The sequence below is a fragment of the Ambystoma mexicanum genome, chromosome 7p (assembly GCF_040938575.1).
Source record: "Ambystoma mexicanum isolate Mex_15411 chromosome 7p, UKY_AmexF1_1, whole genome shotgun sequence".
In the NCBI taxonomy this organism is placed as follows: Eukaryota; Metazoa; Chordata; class Amphibia; order Caudata; family Ambystomatidae; genus Ambystoma; species Ambystoma mexicanum.
The window spans coordinates 827,730,487-827,745,343 of NC_090939.1; the positions used below are offsets into that span (position 1 = coordinate 827,730,487).

The following is a 14,857-nucleotide window of genomic DNA, read 5'->3' on the forward strand; positions in this document are numbered from 1 at the left end:
TTAGCATTGCAGGTCATAAATCAGCACACATAGCCTTGAGTTATATTGTAGGTTATAATACGTGTCAAGTTTCTCCATTTGCGATCCGTTTCCTGGCAAAACCAGCAGTATTCATAGACGGAAAAGGATTGTCTGATGTCGGAATCTTTAACTAACAAATCATTGTGCGTGACGCCAAAAATGTGCTTTAGAACCGGAACTGGCGTCGGCACTGCAACTAAACACGTAGTCAGTAAAGCTTCAGCATTGGGCACATCAGTTAAGCAAAAGTGCGTAATGTTGAGTACCTGTTGTGCCAGGTATGTCCACATATTCTCCGTTTGGGTAATCATCGGGGAATATATTCGCCGTCCTAAAGACGCCTCTTACATAGCTGGCATCAACGTTGTTTGCACTTGCACCTGACGTGTTCGTCGCCTTCCATGAATTCATGTTGTTGGTCTGGCTGGCTTTTCGGCATCGAGCTGCTTTCGGACATCATTGCTCCTCATCAGCGGTCTCCCATGGATCATTGGCACAGATATGACATTTTTCATCCGGCGCATCATGTCGTTTGACTCTCCCAAATGGAGTCCATTTAGTTCCACAATCACACCAGCCAGACACAGGATCTACAAGGCAAACCCAGAAAAGAGATATCAGTGTTGAAAATCACTCCCTTAGGTAACATTTGTCTGCGGGCACATACTGCCATTTGTCTTTACCAGGTTCCATTACTAAGACTACCTGGTCTTTGCCTGATGCAATAACATCTGCGGGCACTGGTGGACCACTTGGCCTTTCGACCCACACCTCTGCACCCAGTATCATGCTGTCTGAAGAGCCAAAACCACGATCCCCACGGGTAGTTAACACTGTGGGAGGCTCCCCCTTTTTAATCATGGACAATTTAACGGGGATGATAATTAGTTGAGCCACTCTATCACCCTTATGAATCGGTAACACTTGGTCCCCACTATTCATCAAGATGACTTTGATCTCACCTTGGTAATCAGCGTCAATGAACCCTCCTAACACTTCGACTCCCTTTAATGCTAGTTCAGATCTAGGGGCAATCCATCCCATATGCTCTGGAGGAATTTGTACCCCAATCCCTGTTTCAATCACAACAATCCCTCTTGGGTCCAATCTGATTTCTTCATGAGAATGCAAGTCTACCCCTGCTGACTCGGGAGTCACCCGATAGGGAGCTAAAGAGCCCGGGGTAATTTCCCAGTACAATAGAGTCTCTCTAACTAGGTTAGGTTGAATCTGTAAAGCAGGAGTCAGTCGCAACAATGGAGTCTCATGATTGTTCACCGGTCTATTATTCATTGCACGGCATCAAACACACGATCACGCCAACCTGCCAAACTGCCATCTCCAGATTTGCGTAGCTGTTCTTTCAACAACCTATTCATTCTTTCAATTAACCCCGATGCTTCCGGGTGATAGGGCACGTGGTAGAGCCACTCTATACTCTTCTCCTGGCAATAGTCCTGAATTAATTTGCCTTTGAAGTGTGACCCGTTGTCACTTTGAATTTGCAAAGGCACTCCGTAATGCAACGTGATCTGATCTAGCATCTTAAGTTGTGTGGCACGCTTGCATGGCAAAACCATCATGTATCCCGAGTATGTATCCACAATGGTGCATGCATACTGACAACCTTTGCTGATTGGCAGAGGATATAATCGATCTGCCAAATTTGACCTGGTAACTTTCCTCTTCGCAACGTGCCGTGAACAAACTGAGGGATAGGCCTGTGCTGTTGGTGTTGGCACACCAGACATTGCAAGATGACTGTTTTCACCACCTCTAAAGGAATACTAATTCCTCGATAGTAGCCTTTTCTCCAAGGTGCCCACATTTCTGGTGAGCCCACTTGGCCAAACACTCCAAATCGTCTTCCTGAGCCTCCGCATCCACAGATGAAATCTTGGTGTGTTCATCTGCAACAGAATTAAACCAACGTTCTAATGAATCTGTAGCACAATGCACATTCACATGTTACACCGTGACTTCACTTTGTGATAACATTTCCGCAACATCTTGCCACAATGCTTTTCCCCACAACCCTTTTGAATGAATCTTCCACCCATTCTTCTGCCAGGTTGGCAGCCATACCGCCAACCCATTCGCCTCCGACCATGAATCTGTGTACAAATGACATCGACCAGGGGTCTCTAGTTTCAATGCTTGGTAAACTGCGTAAAGCTCTGCAAACTGACTGCTCTTCCCTTTCCCTGACGTTGTCAAAATCTTTTTTTGTTTTGGGATTATATGACACCGCTTTCCAGTATCGCTCTGTTCCCACATATCGGGCTGAGCCATCTGTAAACCAGGCATGCTCTGTCTGCTCTACGGTCAAATCGCCGTATGGTACTCCCCATTTCACAGGAGACTTGCGTTTCTCGGACACTTCCGGTGGTATGTAATCTGAGGGCGGTATGTTTGCTACTTGCTCATGTAATTTTGCAACCCCATCCTTTCCTGATTTGGCTCTGTCTTGAATGTACCATTTCCATTTAATTATGCTGGCTTCCTGGGCATGTCCTATTCTGTGTGTTTTAGGAGAACTCAACACCCATTGCATAATCGGTATTTCTGGCCTCATCAATACATCATGGCCCACCATCATTTGCTCAGTATCAACCAGGGCCCAATAACATGCCAGCAACTGCTTCTCGAACGGAGTGTATGAGTTACCAGCATCGGGAAACTTACGACTCCAAAACCCCAATGGCACACGTTTCCTGTCTTGCTTCTGCCACACACTCGGGTTAGCATAATTGTCTTGTACAGACACATTCAATTCCACTTCTCCTTCCTTTAATGGCCATAGATCGAGCACCTGCTGCACGGTGTCTTTCGCCAACTCAAATGCTTTCTGCTGCTCTTCCCCCCCACTGAAACTCATATTTCTTTCGTGTCACTTTGTAAAGGGGGGGGGGGGGCAGTATTTGCCCTAAATGGGGAATGTGCTGTCTCCAGAACCCAAACAGCCCTATGAACTGCTGAGCTTGCTTTTTGTTCATTGGAGTGGTAAACAAAGTATTTTCTGTCAGGCCCTCGGCACCATTTCTTTGCCCATTATGCCACTGAATCCCTAGGAATATCACTGTCTCAGCTGGGCCTTGAATCTTGTTCGGGTTAATCTCCTACCCTTCCTTCTTCAATCCCTCCATAATGACTTCTAACTGGTTTTGCACACTGCGCTCATCCTTGCCCTGAATCAAAATATCAATGTAGTGAGAGATTTGTATGTCAGGTTTACACGGTATCTTGTCTAAGTGCTCTGCCACCAGCCGGTGACAGATAGTCGGGCTATGTATATACCCCATAGGTAACCTTGTGAAGGTGTATTGATGCCCGCTCCAAGAAAATGCAAACTGCTCTTGACACTCTTCAGCAATTGGCACAGAGAAAAATGCATTGGCTAAATCTACCACTGCATACCAAGTCCCCTCAAACTTTTGGACATTTTCAATCAAGGTAATGGCATCTGGGACTGCGGGCACTAAGGGAGCAGTGAGTTTATTCAACTCGCAGTAATCCACCGTCATCCTCCAAGACCCTTCCCATTTTTTGACAGGCCAGGGGGGGGGGGGGGTTGTTCCATGCGGTAGTGATAGGTCGTAACACACCAGCCTCTACATACTCTTTGATGGTGTCTGAAATTTCCTTGTGCCCCCCAGGAATGCGGTATTGCTTCATTGCTACCCGCTTGGTCGCCACAGGCACCCATACTGGGGGCATCTTCAATTTGCCTACGGTAATGGGTGTGTATGTTTTACCTCCAAGTCCCAAAGTCAACCCTTCCAGAATGTCAAAGCCAATTATGTACTCCGGTATCGGGACAAACACTTGGTATTTTTGCCTAGCCAAACTGCCTATTTTCATTTCCACTTCAGTTTGTACTGCGGGGGTCTCCTTCCCCCCATAGACCTGTAATAGTAAAGTGTCTGCCTTTGAATCGTGTCGGATTTCCGTGAATCAGAGAGGCCTTCGCCCCGGTGTCTATCAATGCTCGCATCCCTTGCGTATTTCCTGGTACCCAAACATTAACATGGGGCCGCCTATCCACTTTTATGCGAGCAGACGCTGCCGGAGCTTGGCCATAACCCTAGTCAAATTTTGACTGAGTGTAACCCGACTCTGCCTCTAGCATCGCACTCACCAACTTCCTCAAATCAGCATGTGTCGGTTGGTACGGGGAAGGTGTCCCCATAGACCCCTCTTCCTGTTCTTCCTCAAATCAGCATATGTCGGTTGGTACGGGGAAGGTGTCCCCATAGACCCCTCTTCCTGTTCTTCCTCAGGAGGGGCAGAAGGTGTGGTGTCCCTCTGTGGTTTAGTCACCACCGGTTTAACCTGTTTGTAGCGCTCCTTGGCTGCAAGCCCTCTTTTTGTATAGTTCGTACATGACCCTGGTTTCAATGCCATCAATTTCTTCCCGTGGCACACCATCTTTTAACAGGGCCAAAAACATGTCTTTTCTGGACACTCGGGAGTCTCTACTATCTTGCCCCCTGCCTTCAGTTCTTCTCTCACTACGCCCCCGTCTCCCGTGGCTTGTTATCACTCTTATCATACTACCCTAAATTTGCCAGTTGCTGAATGGCATCCACTACTTCATCTGTGGGTTCGCCCGTCATACCTACGAGCAAAGTCATAATGACACTTTTGTATGCGGGCGGTGCAGTTCTGATCACCATATTTGTAGTCGAAACTGAGAACGACACGGCCCCCCCCTCCCCCCATGTGTCCTGGAGCATCTATATGAATTGCCTCTTTCATAGCATGCTCTCTGACCTTTTGAATCGCCTCTTTCAAAGTATACCACTTTGTTTCCTCGCTAGGCCAATCTGTGGTAATGGGGTACTTGCGGTTACATGCTTGGGCTGCTAAGTTCAACAAAGACATTTGTGAAAGTTGACCATTCTCATCAGGGGGCGGCCCTGCCCTTAAGACCTCCTGTACATTAGGGTCATTGGACAAAGGCAAAAAGCGTGGTTGAGTCTGCAGCATCTACGAACAACCCTGCGGCTCCCCCGTCTAGCAACCTCACCATCCATGTCAATAAAGGTTCCCCTGACTTTTGCCTCAAACGAGTAATGATTTCTCCAACCTCCTGTTGAGTGTAATCTTCCAGCGTGGTTAAGTCCACATCCCCGCCTTCAGGGTCCTGCGGGTGGGGCCCAGCACGGCGTCTTCTGACCGGCTTGGCTGCCACTGCCTTTTGATTAATTTCTGCTTTGGAATCTGACTCATTTGCCGAGCTACTCTGGGCTTGTTGAGTCAAAGATGTCTCCATCCCATTTATCGGGATCCCAATTTACATCTGCGGTAGCGATTACCGCTGCCACTTTTCTTTGGTTGACCCCTCCCCGTCTTTTTCTATACTTATATCGGGCTACTCTGACTGCTGCCCTTTCAGCCACAGCCTGATATTTGTCAGCTCTCTTTGAAAAGTTTCATCTGAATCCGCTGCATTAACGCAATCTGTTTCTCAGCAGCTAACTTTTTCCAGTCGCAAAATATTATCCTTCATTTCCACATTTTTCTGGTATCTTTCGGTAGGCATGCAGGAGAACGCAACCCCGCCTGCCTAGCGCGGCGCATTCCTTTCCCCCTCTACTGAAATCTGTTGTGAACAAGACATTACTTCTGACGGATCAGCATCTCCCACTCCATCATCCCATGTTTCACACAGCCCTGCACCGCATGCCCATAACAGCCAATCATATGGGCTTTTCGCCCACCCTGGAATCACCACATCGGGACATTCACCGCCAGCAGGAACTCCCTTTTTCCTGAACAAACTATTCATCATTGCAATAATGTACAAAATTATATATATATATATATATATATATACACACATATTTCTTCCTACACCGCAGTCACTTGCGCAGACACGCACAAAACAGATTAACAATCCAGCACTCTCTGCCAAATGAAAACAACCTTTTGCTCGTAATGTAAGCAAAGCCTATCTGCGTTCAAACAGATTCTTTAATATTTGGAGCAATTCATCACAAATATCCCATCCGCGTCGCCAAAAATGGTTTGCTGACCAATAGTGCACAGACAGTAATTTATCACCAGTACAGCCGCAGAGCCAATACTTTGAACACAGGTAGACAACGCAATGACTTACAACCACACGCACACTTAGAGTGTAAGTAGCACTTATACGGCTATTTATTCATAGTTAGGCATATATACAATACAAGCATATATCAGATAAATCATAGGAAAGACAGTAAATTAGCAAGAATACATCACCATGGGTGTAACTTGACGAAACCTCATCTCGCCAGAAGCGGCTGAAAGACCCCGATAACAGCCAGGCTGAGAGCACAACAGCCCACAGGTATGTCGGACCGGAGCGTCCCCCATCCGACTGAAATCTTTGTGCTTATCCCGTCTGACCGTTGAGGGTTTCCGCATATATGCCCTCCTCAACAAGGGGTGGCAACTTCGCGAACCTTCTGGCAATGCGCATTGATGGGTGACCGTTGGTTGCCAGCTGGGTCAAAGGAGCAAAATGCTTCCCTCTCCTAAACGCCCCAGAAAAGAAGTCCATAACTCATCTCAAAACCTGGGCGCAAGCATAGCAAACCAAAACTCGTTATCAGGTACCAGCCGGCACCTGCGGATCTTAGCTTTCCCAGCGCCGTGTCCTTGGCTGAGAAGGCCTGCATTCCAAACCCATCAGCCAATAACGTTGAAAACATGTTTCGCAAAGCAAAGTGCAGCTTTCCACTGAGGCATGGATAAATATCCATTATGGCTCTGAGTTCCCCCAGAATGCACTGCGCACCAGCGCCATGTTTTAGCTCGAACACCAGACCCGCCCAAAAAAAAGGTTTTTTCAACAAAAACTAATTGCGGTAAGACATCCTGTGATGAAAGGACGTGTACCAGTCACATGGCCACCTGTGCCCATCAGAAGGTGGCTATGGGAAAAGGGACACTGGTAATCAGATGTTAAGTAACTGTGCTCCAAGGAGGTGGCAGAGTATCCACCACAGGGCTTGCGAAGGTCACGATCCAGCAGGTTTCATGTGAACGTCAAAGCAGGGTGTCCCGTTCAATGGTGCTGACTAATGGCAGTGTATCAAGTTGTGGGGGTCAGCACAAATGTACGTTGCCAACTGTTCTGGGGAGGACCAACAATTGATGTGGTGCCACATGGTGATGTGTTGGGATATTGTTGAACTGTTTTCTCCAATCACACTTCACTAATATACGTAGCACCAAGGATATGACATACACTAGCCAATGAAATGTTTGGAAACATCAAAAATGTGATCAAACCAGTGTTACAACCATTGGGTTTTATGGTATAACTAAGTCAACTGTTAATCTCTCAAGCAGATCTATTCCACTACTGTTTGATTTGTGCTTGCCCAGCTGTAATGTTGCTGCTTCTTGCCTGGTGTGTGCGCCTTACGCGTTTGAGGTTTGATCATATGATCAATGGACCCAGTCGCTGCCTTCTTATGCCAAAAGCATCCTCAAGTATATAGTAATGCGAGTTAATGCTGTGTACCTGGTATGGGATTAAGTCGGAGGAATAGCCAACTGAACAAACCCCCCCCCCCCCAAACACTGTAGTAAGTAACAAAGAAGCCTTCATTTCTTTTTTACCACAGAGACATCAGGTTTAGAGTCAATATCCATCAAATTTTAATCCGAAACCAACGGCAACACATGACCTAAACTCGATCCGTACATGGTGAATCAGGAAGACCAAAAGGCTCACCCAACTGGCGCTGGCCATACATTCCTTAGCTATATGCAGAGTGGCAGATAGCCTTTTGAGTAGACCTGGCTATGTTTCACACCTGCAGACCACAAATACCAGCAATGAGCACAGCATGTAATGCATTGGCTCTGGTGGTTACACGTCTTATTAACAACACTAATACTGTCTAATGTTGATGTCCACATTACGGACCACTCACATATTCACAAAGGCAAGTCTGAAGAGTATGATGACTCAGAAAAACTGGATTTCCAAAATAAAGCGGGTTCCAAGAACCCTAGGACGGTCTGGGGTGTACACCACCCCACCCAAATAAAGGTTTCATTAGGTTCAAATGGTGCATTATACAGTACATTCTGAAGAATTGGTTAAAAGGTAGACGCAAGTCACCAACAGTGCACAGGACGGTATTCCCATACAAGTAATGCCAGTAATTATATAAGAAAACGTGTCTACATACTGGGATTTACTTGGTTGGCCTTGCCATTATAAGAATAACAATAACTTTGTTTGAACTGGCTGCTCCAATGCAGGCCAGCCCAAACACTCACTTCATCATAGATCAATACAAAAAAACAAAAATAAGACGTAGTAAGATGATAGCGAGACTGGAGGCATCAAAATGCCAGTATTTTCATGTAATAATGCATATACTTGTTTTATCATAGATGCCCAGAATAAAAATATTTATGTCACAATAAGAAATGTCAAGACTTAGCAGATAGAGTATAACATTGTCACAATTTATGGTAGAATAGGTCAAACCGATCCAATAACTGAGTGGGAGGCCATGAATATGAGCTCCCAAAACCCTCATCAGGGCGTGGACTCAGCCATTATTAAATCCCAAGTGGCACCTGCCAGGACACAGTTTAGGATCTGAAGAGAACGCAAGCCAGACCGAGCAGATTGTGACTAATATGCAGGATCCGTAGATATCCCGACAATTTGACTCCAGAAGATTTAAGCCATAGGATCTCATCTGGGATAGGAGCTAAGGCAACCCGTTAAGGTCTCACGCCTTAAATCAGATGCCACATTTCAGACCAGAGAGATGTTTTCGACCCAAGTCATTACCAATGTCCCGTCACCATCAGGACCTGAACCCAGGGATGCTCTGGCTTGGTTGTGACAAAACTGGACCTGAATTGTTAGAAACTGCGAGGACAAAGGTTAAATGATGGTGCACTCAAGCTAATATGGATTGTATGATTACTGGATGTGGTGGCACCAATATTCCTAGTTTATTTAGTTGCAATCTTTATAAATAGGTCTACTGAAATGGGGATCGTTTATTTCCATAGTGGGTTTGGTTTCTGTTTATTTTGCCTTTATATTAAAATAGTCTTTATTTGTATGGTTTTTATGTGCACCGAGGCATACTGCACTATACAAGAAATAATAAAAATGGCATTCTAGCCATGTAATAACCTTCATGCATGCTTCCGCTTTCAAAGCAAGCACGATACGCGTTAGAACGTGCCTAGACTGACTTGGTGCAAGTCTAGCCATTTCTTACTGTGGCATGACTTACTTGGCATATAGGATACTGTATCAGAAATTCAATAGATCACTCAACATTTCCAAATTAGCCTTCCAGGCTGGCACAAACACACCCACATTTAAACAATCTCAAAAAGTATTCACAGAGCGTTTACTCGCTCATTCAAACACATTCAAATAGCACACTCGCTCACTCAAACAGCATTTACACCGCACATACCCCTTCAGATGCATACAAAATTACCACTGGTGACCCCCCAAATGAAGTCTAAATTGCAACGGAGCAGTGGGCCAGCGAGGCCCACTGGGGAAAAAATAAAATCAGGGGGGGGTGGTGGAGGGAGACTGCGGCAAAGATACTGAGAAGGAAGGACCGAGTATGGTCTGAGTTGGGGGCCCAGTTGGGAGTGGCAGGGACTGCGGCACAATCGGCAGGTGGGGAGCAGGTGCAAGTGGATCTAGGTCACCTGGCCTAAGCCCCCACCCACCTGGTGCCTTCCTGCTTGTCGCTCTTTTTGCCCCCACTTTAGGAGCCCTCCAGATCTACTCTTGACTGCTAACTGTTCTCTCCTCCCATTTCCCCCATCTCCTCCCCTTACTTTCTTCTATGCACTTGCTTTTTGTCCCTGGACCTAGTATGATAGGAACCTAGGCTGTCTCCTCCCCTTACTGTTTCTTTCCTCCAGCGCTATCTGAAATGTCATCAGGCCTAGTATGATAGTTGCTTGTTTTGTTCCTCCCCTACCTTTCTGAACCCCTTTCTCTCGCCGGCTCTACCAGAAATTTCGTTAGGCCTAGTATGTAGTCGCCTGTCTGTTTCCATTTCCTTCCCACTCTACCCCTTCGTTCCTTATCTACGTGTTAGCTGTTGCACTATCTGAAATGTTGTCGGGCCGAGTACGATAGTTAATTTCACATCCTTACTGTTCATGGCCTGTAAGAATGTCATTGTATTTCCCCTTGTGCCCTCTCTTGCCTTGAAGCGCTATGAAACACGTTGTGTATAGGCGCTATATAAATAAACTATCATATCAATGCTAGTGAGTAGTTGCATGACTAACAATAAGTAGCAATTGAAAATGGAGCTGTGTTGGTGACTGGGGGGGGAAGAGATGAACATTAAGATAGGATGAAATCTACAGCTTCTTAATGTATAAGCCATTGAGCTGATCACAGCTCCAGTAGCATTAAACCAGAACGATGCCATTTAGAGGACATTGAAAAAACCCAAAACAATATTGAACAGATAACCTTAGTAATATGTAGGTCATGCGCTTCAGAGTATTACAACATGCATGTCAACTGGAGTCAAATGTATTGGTACCAGGCCAGTTAATGAACATTCACCAAAATCTGTCCTGAAAAAGACAGTGGTCAAATAGTTCTTGGAATTTGCGTCAGAACTATGAGAATAAAAGGCTTCATGTATAATACAGAGTATAGGATCAGATCACAATTTTACTATAAAACAGGTAGTCAGAATATGTTCAAAGAATTATTGGCAAGATATGAGCAGGAGTACACATTGCATGTATTGAGAAAGCTGTGTGTCATACCCCAAGGGACTAAATGCCTCAGTGTAGTATTGGTCCAATGTTAATTAGATCCAATAGTACCGTTTCATTCATGCTATCGGGAACATTACATTTAGCCCAATACAGGTGGCCATTTTGAAGTAGATTTCTCCAACACTCAGATATGTTCTTATCAGGCTTAGAAATCCAGTCATAAGTCAAATATTTAATGTACATGGCTGTTAACATCTTGTGCATTTCAAAATGGCCACCTGCATTAGACTAGATGAGATTTTCCTCTAATAGCCTAATGTGACGGACACGGTTTAGTGCCATCAGTTCAAATCACTATACGATTGCCCTGGGGCATTAAGTCTCCTTAGGGGAGGACACAATCTCATGATCTAGTTAATGTCCTTGAGATACAAGATGGCTGCCACTATGTGCCTCGAACTGTGAGCATCAGTGCATCACAGGTCTAGTAATTAGTTTAAAATATAGAGTGCTGGCCAGGACACTAGTTTTCCAACTTGATGTGCCCATGGATCATCTATAATATAACCCAAGATCACAGCAAAGGCTTATGTAAGGTTAGATGTCCCTTACCTTTTTGTGAACAGAATCGTCCAAAGTGACTGAGTTCAAAAGCCTGAATGTACGATTTGGCTGAATTTCAGCTGTCGCAAATCATGCATTCGATAATGGGGGCCCCAAAAGTTAAAAAAAAGGACCCTGTGGCGCCAGTTCAAGATCACGGAAGTGAAAGGGAACAGGAGGTGCAGGGACACAGCGAGTAGGAGGCTGGGGTGTATTTTGGAATCTGTCTTTCCTCCCGCAAACATTTCTAGCTCAGGCTTTCAACCCTGATCCATTGTGAACATAGTACGTACACTGTCGTTCCTCGAACAAGGGTTGCTAAGAGTACTACTAAGCGTGCAAGTGTAACTCATGCTTGTGTCATTAGATCTCTACTGAAAAGTAGAAAACTCTTGTACACGAGTCGGAAGTTCAAGTCTCTTCAATGATTAATTACAATTTTAATGGATACTCATTATTGGTTTCGATGTGCTTTCTTTATATGCCAGATACCCTAGAAGATTCGGGTTAGTTTCGTATATCTCGTTTGAATGAGAAAGTAACTTAAGGGTTAAATGGTTAATTTAGAATTGTAGGAAGGCAGCTCCCTGAAGGATAGTATGCATATCCAAAAAGTAGTGAATACCGAAGATTGGTCATGTCTAACTAATGGAATTCGTCTGAATTCCATTGTGAAATAATTATATTTGCTGCTGCATTTTTTTTATTGAGTGGAGTATGTTCAGTGCTAGTATGCAGGAGAGAGTGCAACTGGAAACGTAACCAATTTGCAAATCTGCAAGATGACAACCACGAGTGGGGCTTTTTTTTTGGGAGAGAGTACACTTCCAACTGCATCCCTTCTATGGGCACATTTTTGGCAGGTATGGCACAGTGAGATGAAAGGGTTTGATCCTGGTTAATTCATTCATGTGGCGAGGCCAGAATTTGAGACTGGTCTGAAATGTGGGTCCTGGACCAAGCATCTTCACAGCTGAATGTGGTAGCAAACCTAAAACACCACTATTATTTACAGATGCCTTAAAGTGATCAAGTCAGATTGGAAAAAAACATGTGGATCAAAGTGCATGGAGCAATTTGGCATACTAAATGCACAAAAGGGGACCACTTCGATTTACACTTTTGGGCAAAAGGGCCCTTTATCAATTATAATGGTTTTCACCACATTTAGTAACAGTTGAAACCGCCCCACTACGTGCCAGGAAAACTAAAAGGTATGACTTTGGAAGCCATCGACAATAGATTTTTGTAATCTGCTCGCTTTTACCAGGTGCAAAAGTAAAGGGGATTCCATAAGCATCTTCGCTTTTCCGACAGCATATGAAAACATGCAGCATATGAAAACATGCTGGTTGAAAATAAAGCAAGTTTGGCAGAGGGACCTGGAAGAGCAGGCGAACATGTGAAGCTTGCTCTGCAACAACATACCAAATTGTACAAAATCCCTTGGGCCTAGTGTGGCAGTAAACGCCTTTACTGGCAGTTGACTGAGAAACTGGTCCCTATGTTTACCCCTACTCCAAATCTTCTATAGAAAGTGAAAGGCATGACAAGGTCATTATTTCACACAGCTTATGCCACCCCCATCATTTCTAATCATCCATCAATCACACAAGTTGCTTTGCTTATTAAAACATTACATAACTAAGAAAAACTACCAGGAATGGTCACTGCGATTTACCTGTACCATCACTAATCAATTACCCATGTAAATGTTCAAATGGTGAGGCACGTTAAAAAGAGAAGGCCTCACAGGAAGGCCACGTGCTGCCTTGGCTGCTGGCCTTTGATGGGTCCCTTGCCTAACCGATCTATCCACCTCTGGCGCAGTTCCAATACAGGAGCATTTACATCTGACATGCTATGTTCCTTTCGACACCTTGACAAACAAAAGAATACCATGTTTTAACGCACTATTAGAACAAGTGTACAACTTGTTGGTGGCAAATAATGGGGGAGGATGTGTACATGCAAGCCCATACTGAAAATTGGCACCCATACATCTACTCCCAGCCAATCAAGGAACCTTGCAGTTACCCATTGGCAGAAAGCAGAGGGAGCAGGGCGCCTCTTTCTAATTAAGTTTGACTACTACTATAGTTCCAGAATGGTTTAATTTCAAAATTCAAGTGTAAGATTACATACACATACATAAGTGTACATACAGCTGCATGATGGGGGCGGGGGCACAATGAATAAAGGTTATTGGGTTGTTTAACATGCATTTTTCGAGTGGTGGAGAGGAGGAAAGGCGTTACTCGGTTATGAGGTTTGTGTTGTGGTCAGGGGCAGCAGGTAAAATAGTTACACTACTAGTTTGGACACTTCCACCACTGGCAGAAAGCAGATCGCAACCCAGTCTACCTTCAGGTCACCTACCTACCTTATAATACGGAGAATCATTTTAGGTTTGGTCACTAAACCATGCAAGCATTTTTCTAAGACTGCGTATTAAGCAACTGCATGCATATAGACTGCACGTGCGTTTTTATTCTAGTTCTAGCGCCCAATAATGATTTGAACGTCATTGCCAGCGGTTATCCATTGGCAAAGTATTTCCACAGAAGGAGCAGATCGAACGCATATTAAGCCGATACTTGCAAATAAAAGTCAGAGGCCAGCAGGCTTGGCCTGGCCTATAGGGCAATAGGCCCATGGCCGCACCAAACAAAACAAAAATGCTGGTGTGGGCCACTTTGACGAGTCACTTCACTCTGCAGCTAGTAGTTTTGACCAATGTGGCTGAATAAATATTCTTTAAAAATGCGCAATTTGCATCACAAAACCTCCCCATTGGGTACTATTCTAACAGTGTCACAAAAGGAGTGAATTCCCATTTGCAACTGAGGGCCACTTTTTCATTGGTGGCCGACACCGTGAACTAGTACTAGCTAGACATCTCCGGTGATAGCTCTAGCTGAGGATATATTCAAAACAAACGGCCACGAAACTAAAGCGTGCAGGCACATACAATCCTCCACAAACACTGACTGACACGCCCACGCAGTCGTAATGCCGGATTCCTAAAACAAACACTAACGGACTAAAGTCTACAGACACTTTAAATATCCCGCGCCTCCCCCCGTCAGACCCGAACTTGGTAGTTCAGGGAAGACCAAAATGTGTGTTTTACCTGTTCCGCTTCAGCTAACTGCAACAACCTCAGCTGGAAATCCAATACTTTGCATGTGAAAGAGGGTCCTTTTAAACACTCGGCTGAAGCTTTCCCCCACTACCCCGCTCCTTCCCCGTTGTTAACTGCGGAAGGATATTCAACCATCCACTCAAGGGGCCAATTACTTTCTAATACCAAACACGTGGACCTGTAGCGCGAGAGCGCGGGGGTGGAATGGCGTGGTAAAGTAAACGCAGGTGACAATAGTTATTTCTCCGGGCCTGGCTTTTTTTTAGCCTTCTGCATGTTGGAATTTGTAGTTTTTGAATCTACGCCACACTAAAGACACTCATTTTAACGAAGTGCGACAAA

At 45.0% G+C, this 14,857-nt stretch overlaps 1 protein-coding gene across 1 annotated transcript in view; it reads right to left on the reverse strand.

Moving 5' to 3' along the window:
- Positions 1-14,603, reverse strand: part of LOC138525573 (histone H2A-like) — a 29,641-nt gene extending 15,038 nt beyond the window's left edge. Inside the window, exon 1 of the mRNA XM_069635617.1 lies at positions 14,504-14,603. The gene's annotated coding sequence lies outside the window, so the exon portion shown is untranslated. The remainder of the gene's footprint in view (positions 1-14,503) is intronic.
- Between the last annotated feature and the right edge of the window lie 254 nt (positions 14,604-14,857).